Source organism: Salvelinus fontinalis, chromosome 7, assembly GCF_029448725.1.
Source record: "Salvelinus fontinalis isolate EN_2023a chromosome 7, ASM2944872v1, whole genome shotgun sequence".
Lineage (NCBI taxonomy): Eukaryota > Metazoa > Chordata > Actinopteri > Salmoniformes > Salmonidae > Salvelinus > Salvelinus fontinalis.
This window is the reverse complement of record NC_074671.1, coordinates 42,775,092-42,802,054: the sequence shown is the minus strand read 5'-3', so window position 1 is coordinate 42,802,054 and position 26,963 is coordinate 42,775,092. Positions and strand designations below refer to the sequence as shown.

At 44.3% G+C, this 26,963-nt stretch overlaps 1 pseudogene; it reads left to right on the top strand.

The window, feature by feature from the left end:
* LOC129860067 (partitioning defective 3 homolog B-like) overlaps positions 1–26,963 on the top strand; it is a 204,826-nt pseudogene that overhangs the window by 85,475 nt on the left and 92,388 nt on the right.

Sequence of the window (26,963 nt, the reverse complement as noted above, 5' to 3'; positions counted from 1 at the left end):
GAATGTCCTGGGGACTTTAAGTAGCAACCACCTAGCAGACCGGGTATGGTAACTGCTAGTAGTAAAGGAGACCAGACTACAGAGGTAAAGAGGGAGTTTACCCAAAAGGACTTTGTTGATGAACACATGCAAATGTATCTTTCTGCCATATAAAGTGAGGTCCAACCTACCATTTGGTGCAATGTGCAATGGTGGGTGAGTGACTTGGCATTTGTAATAAAGCGCAAGGATGCATGATAAACAGTCCAGTCTCTGTAAAACGGAGGAGGTTGCATGCCTATACAACAAGTCACCATAATCAATTACAGAGAGAAAAGTGGCCTGAACAAACTTATTTCTAGCCATAAGCGGGAAGCAAGCCTTATTATGAAAATAAAAACCCAATTTCAATGTAAGCTTTGTCACAAGATTATCCACATGTCCACAATATTCTACCAACTTTACTCTGAGGACAACATATATCCATTTTTTTGTCGAAATTGCTCAGGTTCATTAAATTCGGTTGGGAATCATTAAGGACAGCAATATTCAAACCTCGTCTCTGATTTTTAAGCAGATTTAAGTCAGGACTGAGACTAGACTACTCAGGAACACTCAGCACCTCTTGGAAAGTCTTTTGCATGTAAAAATGTGTAAAATTGTCCCGCAGAAAAATAACTTTAATCTGATGATCTTAACAAACTCCCCAGTCCCTGCTGGTGACAAGCATACACATAACATGATGTTGCCGCCACAATACTTGAAAACACGAAGGGATCAGCAACATTGCATTAATTCCATTTTACTGGCCTGTATGACAAAGTCAAAAGAAAGAATCCTTTGTTAAAAGAAAATCCACTCCAAATCATCCATTCTGTTTGCAACAAGGCTGTTAGGTAAATCTGCATGACATGGCAAATAAATTAACTTTTTGGCCTTACTTAAAAACTACAGGGTTAGGTCAAATCCAATACAACACAACAGAGTGAAACCCTCTCTATTTTCAAATATTGTGGTGGCAGCATCATGTTATGAGTATGCTTGTCATCGACAGGGACTGGGGAGTTTGTCAGCATCATCACTGATTTCCAACAAAATGTACATCACACCGGCGCTGGCCACGATAAACAGCCACTCTAAAAAGTGCAGTTTTGTCACACATTACAATGCCACAGATGTATCAAGTTTTTAGGGAGTGTGCAATTGGCGTGCTGACTGCAGGAATGTCCACCAGAGCTATTGCCAGAGAATGTAATGTTTGTTTCTCTACCATAAGCCGCCTCCAACGTCGTTTTAAAGAATTTGGCAGTACGTCCAACCGGCCTCACAACCGCAGACCATGTGCATGGCATCGTGTGAGCAAGCGGTTTGCTGATGTCAACGTTGTGAACAGAGTGCCCCATGGTGGCTGTGGGGTTATGGTATGGGCAGGCATAAGCTACGGACAACGAACACAATTGCATTTTATCAATGGCAATTTGAATGCACAAATACTGTGACGAGATCCTGTTGCTCTTGTGAGGCCCATTTTTCTTAAGGTATCTGTGACTATTGTGTGAAATCCATAGGTTTGTGCCAAATGAATTCATTTCAATTGACTGATTTCCTCATATGAACTGTAACTCAGTGAAATCTTTGAAATTGTTCCATTTTTTGTGGGTGTCTTGCTAATTGCCTATAATTTCCACCTTTTGTCTATTCCATTTGCACAACAGCATGTGAAATGTATTGTCAATCAGTGTTGCTTCCTAAGTGGACAGTTTGATTTCACAGAAGTGTGATTGACTTGGAGTTACATTGTGTTGTTTAAGTGTTCCCTTTATTTTTTTGAGCAGTGTATAATATATATATATATATATGCTGCCATAAGAGTTGTCATGTCAAAAGATTCATAGCTGTAATGGCTGCCAAGGTGCTTCCACCAAGTATTAACTCAGACTTATCCAATATTTCAGTTTTTAGATTTTCTCTTAATTTGGAACATTTTCTACAACTTTCTTTCAATTTGAAAATGTGGAGTAGGTTGTGTAATTGTATCCCCTTTTGGATTACGTTTTAAGACGGCAACATGTGAAAAAAGTTCAAGGGGGTGTAGACTTTCTATAGGCACTGTATTGGGACGTAGGCCGTATTTCACCTCCAAACACTGGAACTAACATTTTTCATCCTGCATGTAAAAAAGGGGAGCGAAGGGCAGCAGTTTTGGTGTGGTTTTACTGCTCATACCCTGTAATGTTGAGTGAGAACTGTACAGAGGAGCTCACGTCAGTAGTACGGTTGTGTGTGTGTGTGTCCTGACCCCTTCCCTAGAGGGGTAATGCTTCAGCTGTGAGTAAGGGGCAATTCTGTGATGGATATGACAGGGGTCAAGGGTCACAGGAAAGTACTCCCCAACACAGACACACACACCATTTTTCACCACATCTGACGTTTAGCAGATCACAGAAGCGTTCCCAGAGAACACACTCACACCTCATTTCTCATGCGTATGACAACAACCACACACACACCTCATTTGTCATGTACGTTCTCGCTAGCCCCGGCATGTATTTGGCCACAGAATACGTAATTTCTCCTGAGAAAAAACAGTCACAAGAAGAAAAAACACAGCAGCATACTATTATATTATTTACTTTATTAAATCCAAGCATCAGTGTGGTTTTATTAGAATGTATTGGATACTAATCATGGGAGATAATTAATGAGGCAGTTTGAGCACCGCAACAATAAGAAGTTTCCCCCATCCCTCCCGGTAATTGGGCCACTTTCGGAACTTTTTTGTTGTCTGAGTGAGGGTACTGCTGTCATTGAAGAGAACTCCCGTGAGTCCAAATGTGCACTTCACATTTCTATATCATAAAACTCATGTGTCAACGTTTACGATCACAATGTGTAATGTGCCGTTACGAGATGACATGCCGTCATACCCTGGGTTGTTCTGAATAGAATGAGCCTATGTTAAGTCTATTGTTAAGAAAATTACCTGTGGAACACTCAACCTGAATGCACTGAAATAACGATCTGTTTCTCTGAATTGCCTTGTGAAAACCTAACCCTGTACGATAGTATTTTCTAATTTGGCTAGTCATGTTGGCAATTGAACCAGCTTTCAAATGATGCCCACCTGACCCAGATTGCTATTTAAAATAGGCGGTTTTTGGATTGTGTAAACAACAATAGTAATTGTGTGATGGCGAGGATGGTGGGTTTCTGTTCCAGACAAAACAACTACAAGTGTGCTTGCTCTAGTTCCTCAACGGCACAGCTAGAAGAGCAATTTTTTTAATACTACGTATTGTTTACTGTTCTTTGAGTTATAAAAATGCGTGGAAATAACTTAGGAACTGTGCACACTTTAGAGAGGTGTGTGTGTGTGGCCACTTGGAGACACCAGTTAGTCTTCTCACTCAAACCCTTCAAAATGTTTCGTCTTGTGTTGCACCTACCCCACGTTTAACAAGAATACTCTTATCATGTTACTGAATGTATCCAGAGTATTTTTAGTTATCAACAAATGTGGCAAAAAGTACAGAATGTAAAATGCACATAAAATCAACGGTGTAATGTTTGGATTCAGTCTTGTCAGGTGAACTGTTGTCCTCAACGTTGATCTAATCATTTTCCCATAATCTCCAACACATCCCCTTTCAATTGCTACCATGCTTATGCATATTTCTTCTGTAAGAAACATTTAAATGTACCCCTATCCATATAGACCAATCCAGACGAATGTATAGGGTTAAACCCCATTTTTAGCCTTTTGTCCTCTCCCCCCTCCTCTCTCACTCGCCCTCTCCCCTTCTTTCTCTGTTTCTCTGTCTATTTTCCCCTGGGCCGTGTGAATATAGCAGAACTCTTAATGGATGAGATGGAGGAATCGAGGGGAGGATGCACAATAACAATGGAGACATGGTAACATGTGGCCCAGTGTGGATAACAGCTTAGCGGCCTAATAACTGGGACACTATTTGTCTATCTGTGCATGGAGCATCGTGTGTCGTGGTGGTGTGGAGATGTGGGTTTAGGAGAGGAGAAGCAGGGGTTGGACCGAGGGTCCTGGCTGGCCAAGGGCGTAGGGATCGGGGAGGGGTAAGTGGGAGGCCCCCCAGCCCCACTGGCCCCCAGTGACTAGGCAAAAGATCGTAATTGGGACCCTCCTTTTGTATTGCCGTTCTTTTTTTTCTTCTCGTCCGTCAACACTGATTGCGCCGTTTTGATTTTAAAAAATCAAAATAAAATCTTTCCTTTACATTTCACCCCGGGGCTGTTGTTGTGGTGCTAGCATGCATGACTTAAAATGAGCCTCTCTCTCCTGAGCGATACGGAAGGAGAGCAAAACAAAGAAGAACAGATCGAGTTGACGGAGGAGAGAGGGACACTCACGGATGAGGTTGGAACCCAGGTCCATCTGGGTTGTCTTGTCTAAACGTCTTTGACTCGGTGATTGATATCAACTGAAGATATTGTTTGGTTGGTTGGTGTCCCTGTTAGTGGACTAGTGGAGAGCGAGGGACTGAGATGCCAACAGTAGACTTGGCCAACTGTGTGTGTGTGTGTGTGTGTGTGTGTGTGTGTGTGTGTGTGTGTGTGTGTGTGTGTGTGTGTGTGTGTGTGTGTGTGTGTGTGTGTGTGTGTGTGTGTGTGTGTGTGTGTGTGTGTGTGTGTGTGTACACAGGATGACAGCCATGCACTGACCCACAAAGGAGAACACGAGAACATCCCCACTACAGCCAAGATGAGCCGGGTCACACTCAGGTAGGGGGTGTGTGTGTACACACAACTACATATTCACATGTTTGCATGGGTTGATATGTTTATAAGGTTTGTTTGTGTGCTGTTCTCTTTTTTCATAAGAATGTTTGTGTTTGCATATCTGTAACTACTTATGTTTCTTATGTGTGTGCATCTCTCGCTCGCTCGCTCTCTCTTGCACGCTCGCTCTCTTGCCCGCTCGCTCTCTTGCTCGCTCGCTTTCTGGGCTGGACTGACAACATTGAGAGGGATTACAAATGCCTCCATTCTTTGTTCTCCTGCTGTGAGAAGATTAAACTGCCTTAGTCGTGTGTGTGTGCTAGAGAGAGGTCCATTGCGAGAGAGTTTTTAGTCCACCATACCTTTGACTCCTGCCCAGTAGCCGCCCAGAGACTTCACTCTGCAAGCTGAATTTGTAGAGACCTGGCTAGGCGGGGGTGTGTGTCTCTCCATGGCAACCGCTGCTGTCTGTTAGTGCCGCCCATGGCTAGTGCCCCAAGGGACCATAATGTCCCAGTCTATCAGTGGTCATGTGACTGTGTGTGTCTCCACTTCCTGTAGTTGTCACAGTCCCAGGAGCCAGGATGCACAACCTAACCTGATATACAGTAAACCATGACCATTATATTGACAGCGTGCTCCAGTTTTTCCGTTACGATTTAAGAATGGATTCGGTGCGTATAGATTTTAAAGAACTGTACTTGTAAATGGAGAGAACTCACCTATCTTACTAGCAGTGAAAACACTTTCAACACCAGCAATTGGCTTCGTTTATCACCAATAATTTTCCATTTATATGCAAAAAAAAAGAAGGAAAGCAAGTTTGTTAGTGAGGAGATTCTTCAGACCAATGTTGATCTACGACTAGTCAGAAAAGAGTGGGTGTTCCATCTCTTTCTCCTCTCCCTCTTTCCCTCCCTCCACCGCCTCAGAGGAATGGATGTGTTTGTTTGTGTATGCACGGGATGCTAAAAAGGGAGAGGAGCGTAGCATGCATGTATTATAGCCTGGCGCTAACAAGCTCTGGCTTCCTCTGATGAGCTTGTTTGTGCCAGCGTTTGTTTTTATGAATGTAAATTTGTTGCAGAGAAGGGTAGAGGGTGTGTGTGTGTGTGTGTGTGTGTGTGTGTGTGTGTGTGTGTGTGTGTGTGTGTGTGTGTGTGTGTGTGTGTGTGTGTGTGTGTGTGTGTGTGTGTGTGTGTGTGTGTGTGTGTGTGTGTGTGTGTGTGTCTGACCCAGGGATGCAGGCGTACTCTTTATCTATGCACTTCCCCATAAACAAAAGGACAGAACAGAGGAATAAAGAAATATAATAAATGACAATGATGAGTTTGTGTCTCTCTTTCACCAGTTTGTCGCCAAAGCACTGAGCTGTGGCTTTCAACCAGAGATTAACAAGGACATCACAGCCCGATACTGAGAGAGCACGGCCTTTGATAGTGATAGAGTTCTCATAGATAAGATCAGAGGAAACCGCAGTTTGTATGCTTGTGCGTATTCACGCGTGCTTGTGTGCATTTGCACATGTGTGGGAGTTTGCACACGTGTGTGTGTGTAGAGCTCAGGGACATGACTAATGTATGAGGATCATTATGGTAGTCATTAGTGTGTGCAGTATAATGACTAGGGAAGGGTTGTTTTGAGAAAGGACAGAAGAGAAAACGGTCACTGTGGGAAGTCCAGGATATGTTAGAATTGAGTACTGGTTGTATCTGGGTGGAATGGGTCAGGTTTATTACCTACTGGCATCATTTGAGAGAGAGAGGACTCCTCTGTGTGTGTGTGTGTGTGTGTGTGTGTGTGTGTGTGTGTGTGTGTGTGTGTGTGTGTGTGTGTGTGTGTGTGTGTGTGTGTGTGTGTGTGTGTGTGTGTGAGACCCTAGAGAAGGTTAAAAATAATAGTGTGACAGAGGAGTCCTTTCTCTCACTCACACACACACACACACACTGCATACATACAGTACTGGATTGTACTGTGCACAACCTCTATGAAATGACATTCACACATACTCACGTATCCAGTTAAGTTCATTTTACATTCAGGCGAACACACAATCACACAGCTTTACCTAAATTGAATGCATGCAAACATGCATCCATACTAGTGGTGCATGTACCTTTAAAATTATAAATATTCACCTACCTACCTTATTAAAATTACAGTCGTCATAATGCACAATTCCTTACAAATCACTTGCACACACACACACACACACACATGCTTCCTCTCTCTCGCTCTTTTTCGCTCTGTCACTAACGTGCACACACAAACACACACACCCTTCTTTCCTCCATTGTTCCACCTTGGCACACCTACCTTTTAAGCTCATTTGTTTGTCTTAGTGTAGCTCTCAGGAAACAGAACATGGATCTGAAGTGGATGCTAAGGGGAGGGAGAGGGCGAGTGTGTGCATCTGTGTTTCTCTAGTGTGTGTGTCTACCATGTCTTTTCTGCTCTCCACTAACACATGGTCCTATGTTATTGATAAAGGCTTATGTGATAGGCAGTTGATTACCTTGCTCATTCAGGTTGCTTTGCTTGCATCTCATTTTCTCTCGCCCTGCCTTTCATCCTTTTATTCCTCTTTTGCTGACTTAACTGATGCTCATTCCTCTCTCTCCCCCCTCTTTCCCTCTCTCTCTCACGCTCCTTCTCACTCGCTCTACCCCTCTCTCCCTTTTTCTTTGATGCATAACCACTCTAATCAGGCTCCTGTTCTCCTTCTCTCCCTCTTTCTCCACCTTCCTTCTCCCCCTCCCTCCCTCTCTTCTGTCTGTGTGTATGAGTGACAGTCAGTTCTCCTGTGTTTGTAGCAGACCCCCAGAACCACAACTAATTACACTACCCTAATGAGCAGGACAGGCAGCCAGCCAGCAGGTCATCCCTGGTGTGTGTGCGTGCGTAAGTAAATGTGTGTGCGAGAGAGAGGGAAAGTAGTTGTGTTTGCGTATGTATGATTTGATTTGATTTTTATTGTAGTGGCATCCATCTTCAGGATGCCCAGCCCACATGGGCCAATAAGACAATGAGTACGTTTACATGCACACTAATAATTCGATATTAAACTGACTATGGCAATAGTCATGTAAACACTTCACTCTGCTTATCTTGAAAGTTCAATATCGAAATAAGCATACACCGATTAAAACACCTGGTTTTCTGAGCAATCTATTGAATGATTAGGACATGTAAACAGCTGAATCAGCGTTCCAGCAGTGTATTTGATCTGGTCATGTGCCAGCACCGGTAGCGCAAGCCTCCCTCTTATTCGCAAGTGAAGTGAGTTCACATTTTTTTTAAATTAGTAAAACGTTATACTTTTCACATACAAACTTTATGTCCAAACTCCTAATAGGCTTCGCAAAAATAACATGGTCGCTGTGGTATAACTTTTATTTTGATTATTTTAAACTATTACATTAATATATCCATAATAATTGTATTATACTGGTAATGGTGAGAGCTTCACCTCCCCTGATACTGGTAATGGGGAGAGCTTCACCTCCCCAGGTACTGGTACTGATGAGAGCTTCACCTCCCCTGGTACTGGTGAGAGCTTCACCTCCCCTGGTACTGGTACTGGTGAGAGGTTAACCTCCCCTGGTAATGGTGAGAGGTTAACCTCCCCTGGTACTGGTAATGGTGAGAGGTTAGCATCTCGTGGGGGTATCTTTGTGCCTCTGTAACACTCTCACACATAATTATTCATGATTCATTCAGGATTATCCGTAATCATGGTAGCATTCACATTAATGTAGACGTGTTCAGAAAGCATTCCTAGGGAAATGAAAATAATTTAAACTTAAAACATAAAAACCCTTGTCTTATCTTCTAAGCTTTGGAAATGACATTTGCACCCAGGAACACTTATTTTTCTAAATAGCCATTCAAGTTTGTCTTAATCACTAATCCAGAATTGCTATGGTTTCTGTTAGTTACTCTTAAGTTACGCATTTCATCCTAGTTACTCTTAAATCATCATATAAAGTACAGTAAAATAAAAGTACCATTCGTTCTCCATCTCGTTAATTCTTCTTCCCTAAATTGCAGACTGTACATAGCTGCTTTTCTTCATCAATGGCATTGGACCTACATACTTCAATTGCCAGAGGCAGTATCCCGGTTCTCAACTGGGCATACAGGGTCTTTTGATGCACATTTGAGTGTGTATGTGTGTAAATTTGTGGCCAGCCAGATCTAGTCATTAGCTCCATTCCCCTGCTCAGTGGTGTGTTGGTAAATCTATGCACATTCTCTGCTGGAATCCTTCCCCTCTGTCTACTAGGGTCTAATGGCAGCCTGGCGTGTGTGTACGCGAAAAAGATTTGTTACATTAGAGGGTGTGTGTATACAGTCTTGGAATGCGTCCCAAATGATACCATATTCCCTCTATAGTACACCACTTTTGAACAAAGTCATGGGGCTCTTGTCAACAGTAGTGCACTATATATAGAATAGGGTGCCATTTGGGACACACACACTAGGTCGAAGGGCAGCATGCCCTGTGGCCTGAAGCCAATCATGTTCGAAAGGCAAGCAGCTAAACCTAGCATCACACACCTCTCCGCTCCACCACACTCCAGCGTCATACTTACACAACCTGAAAGGGCAGGTTTCACACGCTTGCATAAGCGCAGCTGGACCATGTAAATGCCAGTTAATTCACCTTGACCTTGTTCACTCAACCACTGTCTGTCTCAGAGAGCGAGGGAAGGGGGGAGAGAGAGACCCTGTTTTTATCTCTGTTTTCCAAGGGTTAAAGTTCTCAGTCACTGCGACGTATATCCATCATATGGATTCTGGAGAGGTTGTTTTTTGAGATCCGTGTAGATCCGCAATAGAAATCTCTGGGGTGTTCGGTGGTGGGCTGGTTTGGAGATGCCAGACTAATACAGAAGCATGTCTGTTCTACGAAATAAAAAAACATTTTATTTTCTCTGTTACGCTTTGTGTGCTGAACTGACATGCATGATTGTTGCTGACACTGATGTTCAGATGAAGGGAATTAAAAAGTCTATAATGCTCACCACCACCGCGGCGCTGAACTAAAACTGCTAATGGCACAAATTTTTACATAATTCTTACCAATGTGTTATTGGGCTAATTTCTCGAGGTGGAAATTATATTTTAGATAGTGTCAGTATAATTAAATTTGTATTAATTTGGGTGTAGAATGTCCTTTTTAAAAAGTCACCAGAACTGAGCTTCTCAGTCCTTCATAAAAATTATCTCGAAGGACACCGGACCCCCTTAAGCAAGGGGATTGGAATTGGTCAAACTTGCAGTTAAATAAATGTACAAAATAATCCTCTTTCCCTAGAAGCACTATGGTCATTACTTGTTTTACATGAAAGGGGAGGTTAACTTGCACCCAGAGATAGATTTATTTGTTGTTGCTTTAACCCGTGTGTGTGTGTGTGTGTGTGTGTGTGTGTTCGTCTCACAAGTGCCAGTAAAAGCTTGTAAATGTAAAGACTGAGCGTACTCTAGAAAAGTGATGTGGGTTTATGTATTACGGTGTGTGTTCCTATTTGTAGGTATCTGTGTTCCTGTTACCATTTTTGTGTGTGAGTGAGATTGACAAACACAAACTCTCTATCTCTGACTGTGTGTTTTGTCTCTGCAGCCCCCTGACCGAGACAGTGGAACTCTCTGGAGAACAGGGACCGCTGGGGATCCACGTCGTCCCCTACTGCTCCTCGCTGAGTGGACGGTGAGGAACGCACACACACTTACTTTCACTCGCTCACTTTCACGCACTCTCTTACACATTCTCTACCCATACATTGAAGGCTGTTTGTGTGTGTGTGTTCAGTCTGTGTTTATCATCCGTTCTCAGGACCCTGGGCCTGCACATTAAAAGTTTCTGAGGTGAACAGTCGATCCAAGAGAGAGGACATATTCCGGGAGGATGAGTGCATCGTTCAGATTAGCGGCACCGAGCTAATGGACAAGACATTTTCCCAGTACGTACCTCGGCCCTACGCTATCGCAGGATGAGTCTCAAATGTCTCCGTATTCCCTTTATAGTGCACTCCTTTTGACCTATAAGTCCCTTGTCAACAGTAGCGCACTATGTAGGGAATAGGTTGCCATTTGAGATGCATTCTGTGTAATTTTGGATGCAAGCCTGCCCTACACTATCACAAATCTACCAGTATGAGGCCGGTCTGTCACTCAGTTTCCCTTTTATTTCCCCTTTTATTAGGAGCCCTTCTTAATCCCTGCTCTTACAAATCCTCCCTATTCCTGGATTTATCTCACACCACATCTCCACAGCAACAAAAGCCGTGTGAGAGAGAAAACGAAAGCGAGAAACACTCATTCTCTCGCTTCACTGTTGTCGGGAATAGGTTCATTTATGACTATCACAGCATTGGTTCGACTTCAAAAGGAGTGGGACAGTAGCTGTGAGGGCTAGTGAGAGAGAAAGATAAGAGAGAGACAAACAGTAAAAAAGAGAGAGAATTGGTGGTCATGAAGGAGGATTGTCTAATCCCCTACCTGAATGAAATGCCCAGTAAAAGAGGTGGACCTTGTTAGATCTGATAGTATAGCCCAGAAGAGGCTTGACAATAGGTCTGACACTGCTAGCCTGGTCCTGGATAAGCAGTTGCTATAAGTGACTACTACTATAGATTACTTGTCTCTATTGAATTGACTCTTGAGGGTCTAGTCTGTGACCGCTAGTCAATGCCAGTGTTAAATGAGAACAGAGTAAGCTTGAGTTTGTACTTGTGTTGATACCAATTGAATCTCTGTGCTTAGTGTACTAGTAACTACTACGAGAGTGAGTGTGATCTTCCAACACATTTCCATAAATACATAGTGGAAAACCGTACAATCAAGTCTGATATAACAGTATTCTCAACCTTCAGTCATGTCCTCCAGAGACAGACATTGATAATGTCACTTCCTCACACCCACAGGTCCCAGGAAGTGTTCCGTCAGGCCATGTGTTCCCCTCTGGTGCGCCTGGAGATCCTGCCGCTAGCCCACAAGCAGTGATACGAGAAACGCCTCATCGGGCAGCTCTTCACCGACAGTCACGACTCCGTCCCCAAAGCCAAGAGACCCCTCATGATCCACCAAAAAATTGACGCTAAAACAGAAGTGAAACCAGAAACCGTGAAACCAGAGCAGATCAATCCCAAACTGGAGCCGAGACGTCCAGACCTCCATGTCCTCCGCTCCAAGACCCCCGATCTGCCAGCCTCACGATCACCAGACTGGGCACGTCCCAGAGGTGATGCCCCTCAGTGTGTCCCCAGCCCCTGGGGTCAGAGATCGGGATGGGGCCTCCCCCACGTCAGTGGGGGGCAGCGAGAGCCCCCTGTCCCGGGGAAAGAGTCCCACTGGGCTCCCTAACCTGGCCAACCTGACCAACCAGAAGGGAGGCCGGAAGCTGAAGATTGACCTGAGGAAAGGTATGGAAGCACAATGGAAAAGGGGGTATAGCTGTGTTTGAATACCCATACTAACATACTGTATACAACAATACTTAATGGGTATATACTTCATACTTAATGAGTATATACTACATACTATTAGTTCATTTTAGTATACTGGAAACTAATGATATCCATTCAGTTGAGCTTACTAGAGCTTCGCCTGTCTACCGGAAGTTGATGCTGTCGCTATGCAACCTCTTGCTAGCTTGTTAGCTTAACAAATGACTAGCTAAACATTTTACGATTTCGGGTGTGTTCGTAAATTCAATCTGGAGTGCCAGAGTGTGCTCTGAGCGTTCGTAAATCCAGATTGGCCGAGGAAAACGGTTGATCCGAGCGTTCAATGGCAGTCAAGCACCCAAGCTAACTGGCTAACGTTAGCTAGCTACTTCCAGACACGAATAAGAGAACACCTCACTGACCATTTTACTTGCCCTAGCAGAGCTGGTTAGGCTGTTTTCATGTTATCCAGTGCGTTGGTGTGCTGCTGGCAACAATTTAATAACTTTTTTTATTTTGCTGATGTTTACTGACACTGGCCGTATTCAACGGGTGTTGAGCGTTCGTAAATTCATCAGTTATTCTGCGCGAGAGTGCTCTGAAATCGGAGTAGATAGCCATTGAATCGCACAACTATACCACTTAGCTAAGAATGATGTAAATAATCAAGTCAGTAAACGTTGGGCAGATAGTTAGATAGCAGATAGTTAATATATTGCCTGGCAAGTTCGATGTACACTACCTACAGCACTCATTCAAGGGTTTTTCTTTATTTTTTACTATTTTCTACATTGTAGAATAATACTTAAGACATCAAAACTTAAAAAGTGTTAAACATATCAAAATATATTTATATTTGAGATTCTTCAAATTGCCACCCTTTGCCTTGATGACAGCTTTGCAAATTCTTGGCATTCTCTTCACCTGGAATGCTTTTACAACAGTCTTGAAGGAGTTCCCACATATGCTGAGCACTTGTTGGCTGCTTTTCCATCTAAATTGGGTTGAGGTCGGGGGATTGTGGAGGCCAGGTCATCTGATGCAGCACTCCATCACTCTGCTTCTTGGTCAAATAGCCCTTACACAGCCTGGAGGTGTGTTGGGTCATTGTCCTGTTGATAAACAAATTATAGTCCCACAAAGGCCATACCAGATGGGATGGCGTATTGCTGCAGAATCCTGTGGTAGCCATGCTGGTTAAGTGTGCCTTGAATTCTAAGTAAATCACAGACAGTGTCACCAGCAAAGCACCATCACACCACCACCTCCTCCATGCTTTACGGTGGGAAATACACATGCGGAGTTAGATGTACACTACCGGTTTACCCACACCGTGTCTCATAAAGACACAGCGGTTGGAACCAAAAAAGGACACATTTCCACCGGTCTTATGTCCATTGCTCGTCTTTCTTGGCCCAAGCAAGTCTCTTCTTTTTACTGGTGTCCTTTGGTAGTGGTTTCTTTGCAGCAATTCAACCAGGAGGAACCCACTAAGCCCCACAACAGATTTTTGTACTTTCGTAGAGGTATGAGGTGTTGCCGTGTTGGGGCCAATTTAGTTTTCAATCCAGTCGATTCAGTGAATCATCGTAGAAAACGGACAAATTGGAAACTGAGTTCTTAGGCTGTGTTTACACAGGCAGCCCAATTCTGTTATTTTGTCATATCAGATATTTTGCCAAAAGATCTGAATTGGGCTGCCTGTGTAAACCTAGCCTTAGATTGTGGTTGTGCTCTTCCATGGTTACGGGGTACGACAGTTGAACTAAGCTCGTGAGGCATTCATAAATTATATTCTTCAAGAATCAATGGGTACATACCAGTGATTTCTAAGTAAAAAAAATGGATGTAGCAACTAATGATTGCCTCTTTAAAGACTACTCTCCCACTGTGAGTGACTGCTAGGAGGTTTAGAAGCGTTAATGGAAGGTAGGCAGAAGCTTAGCTGCCAGATAAGATTTGATCACTCACTATCTTTTAGTATGCCTCTTTTGGCTTTTCTCCACTGCTCACCGTGGTGGCAGTTTTCACTCATTGCTTGGAGGCACGTACACACACAGGTATGCACACACAAATACACACACAGGCGTGCATGCACAAACACACAACTAGATACACATGTGAGCTTGGACACACACACACACACACACACACACACACACACAAGCACTCTTGAAATCAAACTGTGAGTCCACAGGGAGAGGAGCCATGCGAGGGAATGATATCTCCGGATACCTCCCTCCCCTCGCCTTCTTTCTCTCCCTTCACCTTCCTCCATCAGGCAGTGTGAGGCCTGCTCACACGTGAAATTGAAGGCAGTCCTCCTCTTAATCCCTATAAAAAAACAGTTTTCCCGCTGGCTTTTGGCTGAGGTTGCATCCCGAATAGCACCCTATTCCATTTATAGTACACTACTTTTGACCAGGGCCCGTGTGCACTATAAATGGAATATGGTGCTAGCAGAGAGGGCTCCACAGCAGACCAGTGGAAGTTGATCACCAGTTTACTCAGGAGGAACCCACTAAGCCCCACACAGAATGCAGGGCAAGTAGAGAGATGTCACCCTCCATTTATTAGCACACCAAGTGACCTTATTGCGACGTGATGGGATGATGTGGGGTCATGATGATGGGGACAGGTCTATCCGTAATGAAGAAATGCTCTGCTTTTTTGACACCACACTCCACAAAGCAAGTCTTGTAGGCTCAAGTTTTATCTTATCATGATTATTGTCCAGTCATATGATCAAGTGCTGCAAAGAAAGACCTAAGCTGTGTTCGAATACCCATACTAATGTACTGTATACTACATAATGAGTATATACTACATACTATATACTGTTAGTTCATTTTAGCATACTGTTCAGTTGAGCGTACCAGCTCTTCGCCTGTCTACTGGAAGTTGATGCTGTTGCTATGCAACCTCTTGCTAGCTAGTTAGCATAACAAATTACTAGTTAGACTTAATTTTTTTTAAATGCCCCTTTTTTCGCCCCAATTTCGTGGTATCCAATTTTGTCTAATCGCTGCAACTCCCATGCGGACTCGGGAGAGGCAAAGGTCGAGAGCCATGCATTCTCTGAAACACAACCCAAATAAGCCACACTGCTTTTTGGCACAATGCCCGCTTAACCCGGAAGCCAGCCGCACCAATGTGACGGAGGAAACACCGTACACCTGGCGACCGTGTTGTTGTGCTCAGTCGCTAGTGCGCGATGGGACAAAGACATCCCTGCCGGCCAAACCCTCTCCTGACCCGGACGATGCTGCCCCATGGGTCTCCCGTGGCACAGCGATGCAGTGCCTTAGACCACTGCGCCACTCGAGAGGCCCTCTAGTTTGACATTTTACAAATTCGTGTGAGTTCTTAAATTCAATCTGGAGTGCCAGAGCGCACACTGGACGCTCGGGCCGAGGAGTAGGGTTGATTTGAGCATTCTGACCTTAAAACGGCACCCAAGCTAACGTTGGCTAGCTTGCTAGCTACTTCCAAACACAAATGAGACCACTCTGACCACTTTACTCGCCCTAGCAGAGCTGGTTAGGCAGTTTTCATGTTATCCAGAGCGTTGGTGACTGTTACTTTGCTGCTGGCAACAATTTAATTGCGCTTTTTTTGCCGACGTTTACTGACACCGGCCATATTCAACAGGTGTGGAGCACTTCTAAATTCATTATTCTACGCCCTGGTACACTCAGACGAGAGACATGGAATCGGAGTAGATAGCCAGAGCGAATTCACGAAAGAACGCACAAATACCATTTAGCTAAGCTAAGAATGATGGGAATAATCAAGTCAATAAACATTGGGTAGTTAGCACATAGTTAATATATTGGCAAGTTTGATGTATAATTAGCCAACTTACGTTAGGTAACTAGCTAACATACCGGTACATACTGCTGTAATGATATGCTACCGTATGTGGTTCGTAAAGACAGCATAGCTAACAAATTGTCAGCCAACATAACATGTAAGGTCACTTTTTAAACATTTGTCATAATTAGTTAAAGCAATGAATTTGTATCTGCTCTCGTTGTACTTTGGCTGCATATTTTCTGGCATTTACTTCAAATCTTAAAAACGATGTGAAGACACGCCCATTTCCTGAAAAATTGCATTATGGGCCCTAAAATACAGTAATGGTGTCCTCTGCGTGTATACTTCATACTTTGGCAAATTCAGTACTACACCTGGGAACTTTTAGCACATGAACTATATCCATACTATGACCACTAAGCATACTATATACTCAATTCACGTCACAAATAGTATGGTTAGTGCAGTTGGTATGAGTATTCAAACACAGCTTTAGTTAAGTTTTGGGGCGGCAGGTAGCCTAGTGGTTAGAGCATTGGCCCAGTATGCTGGATCGAATCCCCGAGCTGACAAGGTAAAAATCTGTCATTCTGCCCCTGAACAAAGCAGTTAACCCACTGTTCCCTGGTAGGCCGTCATTGTAAATAAGAATTTGTTCTTAACTTCCTAGTTAAATAAAGGTTAAAGAAAAAAATGTATTACGCTTCAGCTGGCCCAGAACAGAGCTTGCTCACATCTTGCTCTTCATTATAATCAGAGGGCTAATATTATATTAATACTATTATAGTATATATTAATACTAATACTAGCATTCCAGTCTCTCTTGGCTAAGAGTTGAGGAAAGCACTTGTTTTTATAGGAAACATTGTGTTGGAAATTCTAAATAGTTTCCGTAGTCAACTTACACACAGCACTGACACACACACTTACCCCACCAGACATGTCACCAGGGGTCTTTTCACTGTCCCCAGGTCCAGAACAAATTCAATGAAACATAAAGTATTATACAGAGCCATGAGTGCATGGAACTCCCTTACATCTTATATAGATAGCACAACTGAACAGCAAACCTGGTTTCAAAAACAAATAAAGCAACACCTCACGACACGACGCCCCTCCCCATGTCACCTACTTGTTGTGTGTATGTACTGACAGGTATGTGTAACTGATTGATGCACACACACACACTACGTGTGAATGTTTTTAAATGTCTGTAAATTGTAAAGTATTTTGTGTGTAATGTCTTTTTCGTAATGTTGCCGTTGGCGTCAGCTAATGGAGATCCTAATCAATCAAATCAAGGAAAAGAAAGATGGTAGAGTTAAGACTGTTATCAGGATAACTGATAATATCCCTCTGTCCCCCACTCCCCTCTATCTCTCTTGTTTTTCATCCCTTTTCCTATCTCTTCTTCATTCTCTTTCTCTCCCTCTCTCTGTCCCTCTATCGTTCCTCTCCAGGTACCGAGGGGCTGGGTTTCACCGTGGTGACCCGGGACTCGACGGACCATGGCCCGGGGCCCATCCTGATCAAGAGCATCCTTGCCCGGGGCGCCGCCATCAAAGATCGCATCCTGGAGGTGAAACAGTCATTTGACCTCTGACCTTTGAATTCCTTAAAAGTGCATCCTTCCTTCCTGCCATCCTTGAAGTAATGACTGATTCGGCATGCATGATTCGATAGGTGAACTCAAGTGTTCCACCACATGGCATTCACCTGTCCATTCATTTCTAATCATCAGTGATTGCTTCATGGAATGGAGGAAGGAAGCACTTTTTCAAGTATTCAAACAGTGCCGTCTGTGGCTGATAAACTAGTTGTATTTTTAAACCTTTAAATATCTAGGTGTAGGTATTTATTCTATGTATGTATATGCATTGTGAAGCACATTGTGTATATACTGTACATATTTTAACCCTTTCCTGTGATGCGTGTAGGTGAACAGTGTAGACCTGACGGATCGAACTCGGGAGGAGCTGGTGGCTGCGCTGCACCAAGCAGGGGGAGTGTGTCTCTGTGGTTGTGGCCAGACAAGAGGAGATCTTCCTACCCAGAGAGCTCGTGAGAACAGACACCTTTATCTCTCTCTAGCCACCTTCAATTGCTCTCGACTCTGCATGATCTTTGATGCAGATACGTTACCAGGAATTCCCACCTGTCCCCTCCTTGTCTTATACATGTTGTTATTGAAAGGCGTTCAACCTCTTTCAACTGCCCCTTTGCTCCCCTGCACGCATGCCATCACCTACAAACAAGCACTGACACACACACACACACACCCAGGCCCAGCACACGTACCCAGCGCCCCGTTCCTCTTCCTGCCCTTATCTGCGTTTGTTGACTCAGAGGCTGACAGGAAGTCACACACACGTCCCTGCGGCCTCGCAGGAAGTGGTGCGTGCCGACACACGCGGGTGTTAAGTGACCGTTTAGCTGTGGCCAGAGACCTTTCTGACTCTTTGCTGAGTGGCGTGTTTTTACCCCTTTATCTAAATAAGCTGCCCGTCAACTGCCCCGGTGGTACCCTATAGGAGCGTGTGTGTGTGTGTGTGTGTGTGTGTGCATGTGCGTGTCCTGTGTGTGTGTGTGTGTGTGTGTGTGTGTGTGTGTGTGTGTGTGTGTGTGTGTGTGTGTGTGTGTGTGTGTGTGTGTGTGTGTGTGTGTGTGTGTGTGTGTGTGTGTGTTGGTCCTCTCAGAAAACATGCCTCTGTCCTTGTGTGCCACTCACTACTCCTGTGATTATTCACATTATTCAATTTCCTCAACTTCAAAGCATTCAGGAGGGACAACTCCAACGCTTTGTAGTGAACGATGCATATTCACATGGAAACACGCATACGCACGCATGCACACACACACATACACACAGTGCTCACATTAGCCCTCATTAAAATACCCAACATTTCCACAACATTCACACTAAGGTGCTTCTTCACTTCCTCTTTTATCTTGTTTTTTTTTAACTCTGTCTTTATCTGGGCTGTTGAAGTTAGAGGCCCTTAAAGATTAACCCTTTATCTTCTCTGCAGGCCTCCTCCTCAAATATAGTTTCATGTCCCTCAAACTCATGTACATGTTCACCCTCACTCAAGTTCGGCAATGCTCACAGACAGAACTTATGCAGGCAGGCACACGCACACACAATCAATCACAACTCATTCCAATACCGTAAAACTTCCACATTTAGATGCAATTGTGGTCCGTTGTACAGTAAAATGCATACGTACATAACACTTGTCTTCTCTCCTTATTATGCCTCAGTCACAACCCTAATACTGCAGCTGCGCTCACAAAGCCCCCAACACAAAGACCTATCTATTTAGCCTCTATTTAGTATTTAGCCCCCCCCCCCCCCCCCCCCCCCCCCCAACAGAACTGCTGCTGCTGGGAAGTAAAAACTGACCAACTCCTTGGAGAAGCTTGCAATGCCCATCAGCCTTAATGCTTTATCCTCAAGAAGGCGCATTCTTGAGGCCGTATTTACTCTGTTTTGGAGAAAGAATCCCCCCTCGACAGGCACACTGTAAACAAGGACAATCAACACAATCTTCGCTAATTTTGCCCAGTCAGGGTACACTTAGCTGAAGTCCCTTATAAGGACCTCACATCTTGTATTGGGAGTAGAAATAGAAACACACACATCTGATAATAAGCAGCTTGAGGATTTATTAGCCTATAGTCTTTTTGCATTTGAAGTTGGAGCACATTGACTGGTATTTCCATCAATGAATAAAAAGCATTATTTTGCATCGTTTTTTTCTTTTCTTCTTCCGGACAATTTGGCCGGCAACACGTATGTTGTTATTCTATCCTTATGGGGACCTAAAATGTATTTCCATTCAAAATCCTATTTTCCCTCATTCTAACTCCTAAACCTAACCCCTTACCCTAACCCTTATTCTAACCCTAATTGTAATCCTAAACCTTACCCCTAAGCTAAAAATAGTCTGTCTTCATGGGGACGTGGGACATTTCCCCACGGGTAAGTGCCTTTGAACAGGGTATGGTTGTAGGTGCCCGGCGCACTGGTTTGAGTGTGCCAAGAACTGCAATGCTGGTGAGTTTTTCATGCTCCACAGTTTCCTGTGTGTATCAAGAATGGTCCACCCCCCAAAGGACATTCAGCCAACTTGACACAACTGTGAGAAGCATTGGAGTCAATCAATCAATCAAATTGATTGTCAAAGCCCTTTTAAATCAGCCGATGTCACCAAGTGCTGTACAGAAACCCAGCCTAAAACCCCAAACAGCAAGCAATGCAGATGTAGAAGCCCCGGTGGCTAGGAAAAACAAAGCATGGTGGTTAGGAAAGCGACCCTGTGGAATGCTTTCAACACCTTGAAGAGTCCATTCCCTGACAAATTGAGGCCCTTCTGAGGGAAAAGGGGGGGGGGGGATTCTTGATGTTTTATACGCTCAGAGTATACTGCCATCTAAATTACTGCCACTTGCTTATTAATATTGTTTGGAAATATTCATACAAGTCACAAACGGTGCTGTCCATCAGATGAGCTGAGACCCTTGTTTAGAAGTGAAATGATAGCTTCAAGTTCAATTTGCGCATGCGCAGAACGGGACTCCGGTTACTTAGACAATAAGAATAGGTGGTCTTTCTGTCCATCCGTCCGTCCGTCTTTGGACAAGCTCAGCGTGAGCTGCTTTCTCTTCCTCTCCCTTCTCCACTCCTCTGCACTTCTTTTCTCATTATTGGGTTGGCACCAGGATGGTTGTGTCCTGGAACCATGGTAACTAACCACGCAAGGTCACAAACACACACACGCACACACACACGCACACACACACACACACACACACACACACACAAATGATCCCAACCATCGGCAATTTGGCTTTCCCTCCTCCCCCTACTGAGGCACAGGTACAGAGAACATAAGAACTCAACATTACTTCCAATAATTGGCAGACTTCATTTCTCTCCGATCGAGCAGTGGCGAGAAAGATCTCATCTTAATTGAATGTCGCTCTCGTCGCTAATCTGCCACTTTGAAAGCGTCTATTCAGAAGCCCAGGCTGACAGGAGTGTGTATTAATCGGTCTCCTTACACCCCCACCTCTTCTTCTTCCCCATGGGTAGAAAGGTTCCTTTTGTCTTCCTCGTTCCTCTGATCAAGGGTGGTCTCCCCTCCTCTTAAAGCCTGTTAACAAGCACTTGAGGAGAGACAATGAGGCGTGTTGTGCGCCAGCGGAGCCACAGGGCTCAGGAATGGAAGGGTTTTGCTCTGTGTGTGTGGGGGGGGGGGATTTATTTGTGTGTGGCGGGGGAGATTATTTGTGTGTGTGTGTGGCGGGGGGGATTATTTGTGTGTGTGTGTGTGTGTGTGTGTGTGTGTGTGTGTGTGTGTGTGTGTGTGTGTGTGTGTGTGTGTGTGTGTGTGTGTGTGTGTGTGTGTGTGTGTGTGTGTGTGTGTGTGTGTGTGTGGACCACCAGGGGTGTGTATCTCACACCGGGAGATTTAGTTGGCTGTTTAAATGTGGTTTAGTCCCTCAAGAACGGTGGACGTTTTTTTTTGTGTGTGTGTGTTTTAAACTTAGCCTGCCACACAGTGACCCAAAAAGACAGCTCTTTGCATCAACAGATCAAACCAAAGACATTCATTAAAAAAAAATATGATGCTTCTTTAGTTACAAAGTGCTGCTGGAATATCAATCCCCACACTGACAATGGAATATCCTGCAGCTGTTACGTCTCTTTAGATTCCACCTCTCCTCTTCTCCTCCTCTCCCTTATGGATGTGTGTCAGGGATAGAGATGCCCAACGAGACCTGTCTGTCACGTCAGCTGTCAAAGTGTCTTGTCTGAGCTGGATTGCTGGATCCTTGCGTCAGTCTTCTCACTGACTCCATTGAATAAAGAGTAAATGTAACTGCGTTCAGAATGAAAGCTTCCCTACTTTACTACTCAGTGTACAACGGAGTTTCCACAATAGCTCGAAGTGATGGTGATGGAGCTCCATGAGAGTGAGGCCCCAGACTAGACTGCCCATTTTCCTAAGGGGGCTCTACCCAGGAAAGAGGTTGTCAGGTCTTCCCCTGCTGAGGATCAAGGGATGGAGAACAGTGGGGGTGTTCTGTTGGCTAAACAAGGGCCTCCTCAGGACTCAGGTGAATGTCACCAAACACCAGTGGGATTATAGTGAGAAACCTGTAAAGCTACACTGAGCCGTTCTTTCCTGCCTCTGTCGCTAGACCACTGGCCATATTATATGGCAACCTGGGAGGTTCGAAATAAATCTGCTTCCAATAGCAGGTAAGGTATGAAGGAAAGCAGCTCAATGAGCTTTTGGATTTTATCTTGGGCAGCTGTGAAAAAACGAAATCACAGACACTTCACATACACACTCTGTGTCTCTTAGTTTGGACTAATGTGGCGTAACACACACAATTATTGTTAACAAATGTAAACATATACAGTACACACAGTATTTTCCCCCCACCTGCGTTGTTCGCTCTCCTCCTCACAGGAAAATAGGCCGGCTATGTGAAAGAGCCTCAAAGCACCTCTTTACAGGCCCGTTTCCCTGGTGACAAAACCCTAGCACCACTTTCTCTCTCACCACTCTGTCATAATGACAGACATTTTTCTTTTCTTTTGTTGCCATTTCTTTGTCTTCTCTCTCGCTCTCTCTCTTTCTTTCATTTGGTAGCCAATTCTCGCTCCCCGAACCACCGGGTCATTTTGTTCACGTTAAGAGTGGGAGGAAGGAGGAGAGAGAAAAGAGTGGGAGAGCGACTGAGAGGGGGAGAGAGAGTGAACGGGAGAGTGGGTATCTCCAGGGATGGGTTATTACTTTTAAATGATCCCCCTGTCGCCCTCCCTCCATCGCTCTCTAGAAGGATGTATAAAAAGGTTATTATGCTTCCTTTTGAAATGGCACGCTCTCTGTCTGTGCCTTTCATGTTCAAATGGAATTACCTCTCTGCCTGCCGTCTCCTCCCTCGTTCTCTCTTGCTCACCACCTGCTCCTTCTCGCTTCCCATCATCCTCTTCCTCTTTTAAAAAAATTCTTCCTCCCCTCACCTGTTTTCCACCACCTTGGATCCATAATGCAGATATCCCTCTTCGTTTGTATTTGTTGACCTTTTTCACCTTTTTCTTTCACCTTCTCTGTCACCTTTTTCTTTCGTCCTCTTTTCCCGCTCTCTCTCCCCGTCATCCTCATTCGATATTGACGAGATGTTTCATTTTCTGTGTGTCTATTTCACTCTCGGCGTTGTATTTTTTAACATTTTCATTAACTGCCCTATGCTTGTTTCAATATCAAATCAATCTCTCTCTCTCTCTCTGTCCTCCTCATCATCCTTCTCTTTCCCTCTTTCAGAAAAGGGAGGAGGCTAGCCCCCTGGTGCTGGAGGATGGGCGGGAGCAGCTGATGTTCGGGGTGCTCTTGAACGACACTGGTTCGGCCGGCCTGGGCATCAGCCTCAAGGGCAACACGTCCCGGGAGAAGGGCGAGGACCTGGGCATCTTCATCAAGTCCATCATTCACGGAGGGGCCGCCTACAAGGTACAGAAGCAGGAATGAACTGTGCCGTTTTGCTTCTGTCTTTTTTCTATCTCAATGTTTCCTTTCTCTGTCTGTCTTTTCCTCTTTCCAATTATCGCTTAGCCTGCTCTCTTTCTGTCTCTCTATCTCCACCTTGGTTCCCTTTCTACTGTCTCTCTTTCCTTCTTTCTTCCTGCTCTCTCTGTCCCATCTGTTTCTCTTTACTCTGTAAGCCCCGATACTCAGCAGTCCTGCCCAGTCTGAAGCCCACATCTGTTTCAGTTCCCCTGACCTTTGACCCCATTGACCTCGGCCCTCTGGCAGTGTGCTCAGACTTTTCTTAGACTTTTCTTTTTTCAGGTGAATCGGATTGAGGGCCCTTTCTAGAATCTTCCACTGAAGGCCACACTCCATCACTGTAGTGACACTTGGAGTTGATAGATACTCTCTGCACTCCCCTGGGTCCCATCTCTTTCCACAGATCAGATGAAAGCAGTAGGGCCGGTGTTGTGTCCCTGTGTAGATAAGGCCTGCACGGGGAACAGGGTGATGAGGTACTTGAGCGATACTAGTACATCAGTACTTCGATGGAGGCCTCCAACTGGACTTATAAACTCTTCTCTCAGAGGTATTTGGTATTCATTAGGATCCCCATTATCCGCTGCAGACGCAGCAGCTACTCTTTCTGCCCACATGAAGCATGGCATAATACATAGTACAGAATATTGTTAGTCAAGGGCTGAACTACATCAATTTAAAACGTCTCACACAGCCTACATCTCAGTACATACTATATTTAGGTCTAATGCATAATACAGTGCAAATTACAACACAAGATATATAAAATGGATGTGTCTCTTCACAGTCCCCTTTTGTGCAGTAATGTATTATTTTAGATGTTTTTTAAACCCTGGTTTTATTGCTAGCTTGAGATACCTGGTGTGGCAGATAGTTCCATGTCTTCATGGCTCTATTTAATACTGTGTTTTTTCCGAGCCTCTGTTCTGAGCCTCCTCTGTTTTTTCTGACCTCTGGTTGCGTGTCTTGTGTTGTACCGATGAGTGTCTGAACTGCAATTTACCTACACTACCTGTCAAAAGTTTGGACACACCTACTCAGTCGGGTGTTTTTCATTATTTTTTACTATTTTCTACATTGTATAATAGTAGTGAAGAGGTCAAAACTACGAAATAACACATATGGAATCATGTAGTAACCAAAAAAGTGTTAAACAAATCAAAATATATTTTAGATTTTAGATTCTTCAAAGTAGCCACCCTTCGCCTTGATGACAGCGTTGCACACTCTTGGAATTCTCTCAACCAGCTTCATGAGGAATGGTTATCCAACAGTCTTGAAGGAGTTCCCACATATGCTCAGCACTTGTTGGCTGCTTTTCCTTCACTCTGCGGTCCAACTCATCCAAAACCATCTCATTTGGGTTGAGTTTGGGTGTTTGTGGAGGCCAGGTCATCTGATACAGCACTCCATCACTCTCCTTCTTGGTCAAATTGCACTTACACAGCCTGGAGGTGTGTTGGGTCATTGTCCTGTTGAAAAACAAATGATAGTCCCTCTAGGCGTAAACCAGATGGGATGGCATATCCCTGCAGAATGCTGTGGTAGCCATGCTGGTTAAGTGTGCCTTGAATTATAAATAAATCACTGACAGTGTCACCAGTAAAGCACCCCACTCCATCACACCACTTCCTCCATGCTTCACGGTGGGAACCGCACATGCAGAGATCATCTGTTTACCTTCTCTGTGTCTCAGACACGGCGGTTGGAACCATAAATCAAACATTTGGACTCATCAGACCAAAGGACAGATTTCCACCGGTCTAATGTCCATTGCTTATGTTTCTTAGCCCAAGCAAGTCTCTTCTTCTTATTGGTGTTTTTAGTAGTGGTTTCTTTGCAGCAATTTGACCATAAAGGCCTGATTCATGTAGACTCCCCTGAACAGTTGATGTTGATGTGTCTGTTACTTGAATTCTGTGAAGCATTTATTTTGGCTGTAATCTGAGGTGCAGTTAACTCTAATGAATGTATCCTCTGCAAATCAAAGACAATATTATTTGTCACATACACGTGTTTAGCAGATACTATTGCGGGTGTAGTGAAATGCTTGTGCTTCTAGCTCCGACAGTGCAGTAATATCTAACAGTTAAACAACATATACCCAAAATACATGTAAGTAAGGAATGGATTAAGAATATATATACATAAGTCAGAGCGGCGTTGGACTAAGGTAGTGGCATGGTGTAGAGTATATACATATGAGATGCGTGATGCAATATTTACAAACAATTAAAGTGACTAAGATGCTGTAGAATAGTATAGAGTACAGTTTACACATATGAGATGATTAATGCAAGATACGGAGACATTATTAAAGTGGCTAGTGTTTCATTTCCTTAAAGTGGCCAGTGATTCCTAATCTATGTCTATAGGCAGCAGCCTCTGATGTGCTAGTGATGGCTGTTTAGCAGTCTGATGGCCTTGAGATAGAAGCTGTTTTTCAGTCTCTCGGTCACAGCTTTGATGCACCTGTACTGACCTCGCCTTCTGGATGATAGCGGGGTGAACAGGCAGTGGCTCGGGTGGCTGACGTCTTTTTGACCTTCCTATGGCATCGGGTGCTGTAGGTGTCCAGGAGGGTGGGAAGTTTGCCCCCAGTAATGCGTTGGGGAGATCACACCACCCTCTGGAGAGCTTTGCGGTAGTGGGCGGTGCAGTTGCTGTACCAGGTGGTGATACAGCCCGACAGGATGCTCTCAATTGTGCATCTGTAAAAGTTTGTGAACCTAATACTTTCCACCTTCTCCATTGCGGTCCCATCGACGTGGATAGGGGGGTGCTCCCTCTGCTGTTTCCTGAAGTCCACGATCATCTCCTTAATTTTGTTGACGTTGAGTGAGAGGTTATTTTCCTGGCATCACACTCCCAGAGCCCTCACCTCCTCCATATAGGCTGTCTCATCATTGTTGGTAATCAAGCCTACCACTGTAGTCTGCAAACTTGATGATTGAGTTGGAGGCATGCTTGGCCACGCAGTCATGGGTGAACAAGAGGGGGCTGATCACTCTGGGTCTTCCTTTCCTGTGGCGGTCCTCGTGAGAGCCAGTTTCATCATAGCGCTTGATGGTTTATGCGACTGCACTTGAAAAAACGTTACTTTTTTTACATTTTCCAAATTGACTGACCTTCAGGTCTTAAAATAATGATGGACTGTCATTTCTCTTTGCTTATTTGAGCTGTTCTTGCCGTAATATGGACTTGGTCTTTTACCAAATAGGGCCATCTTCTGAAAACCACCCCTACCTTGTCACAAAACAACTTAGTGTCTCAAACGCATTAAGAAGGAAATAATTTCCACAAATTAACTTTTAACAAGGCACACCTGCTAATTGAAATGCATTCCAGATGACTACCTCATGAAGCTGGTTGAGAGAATTCC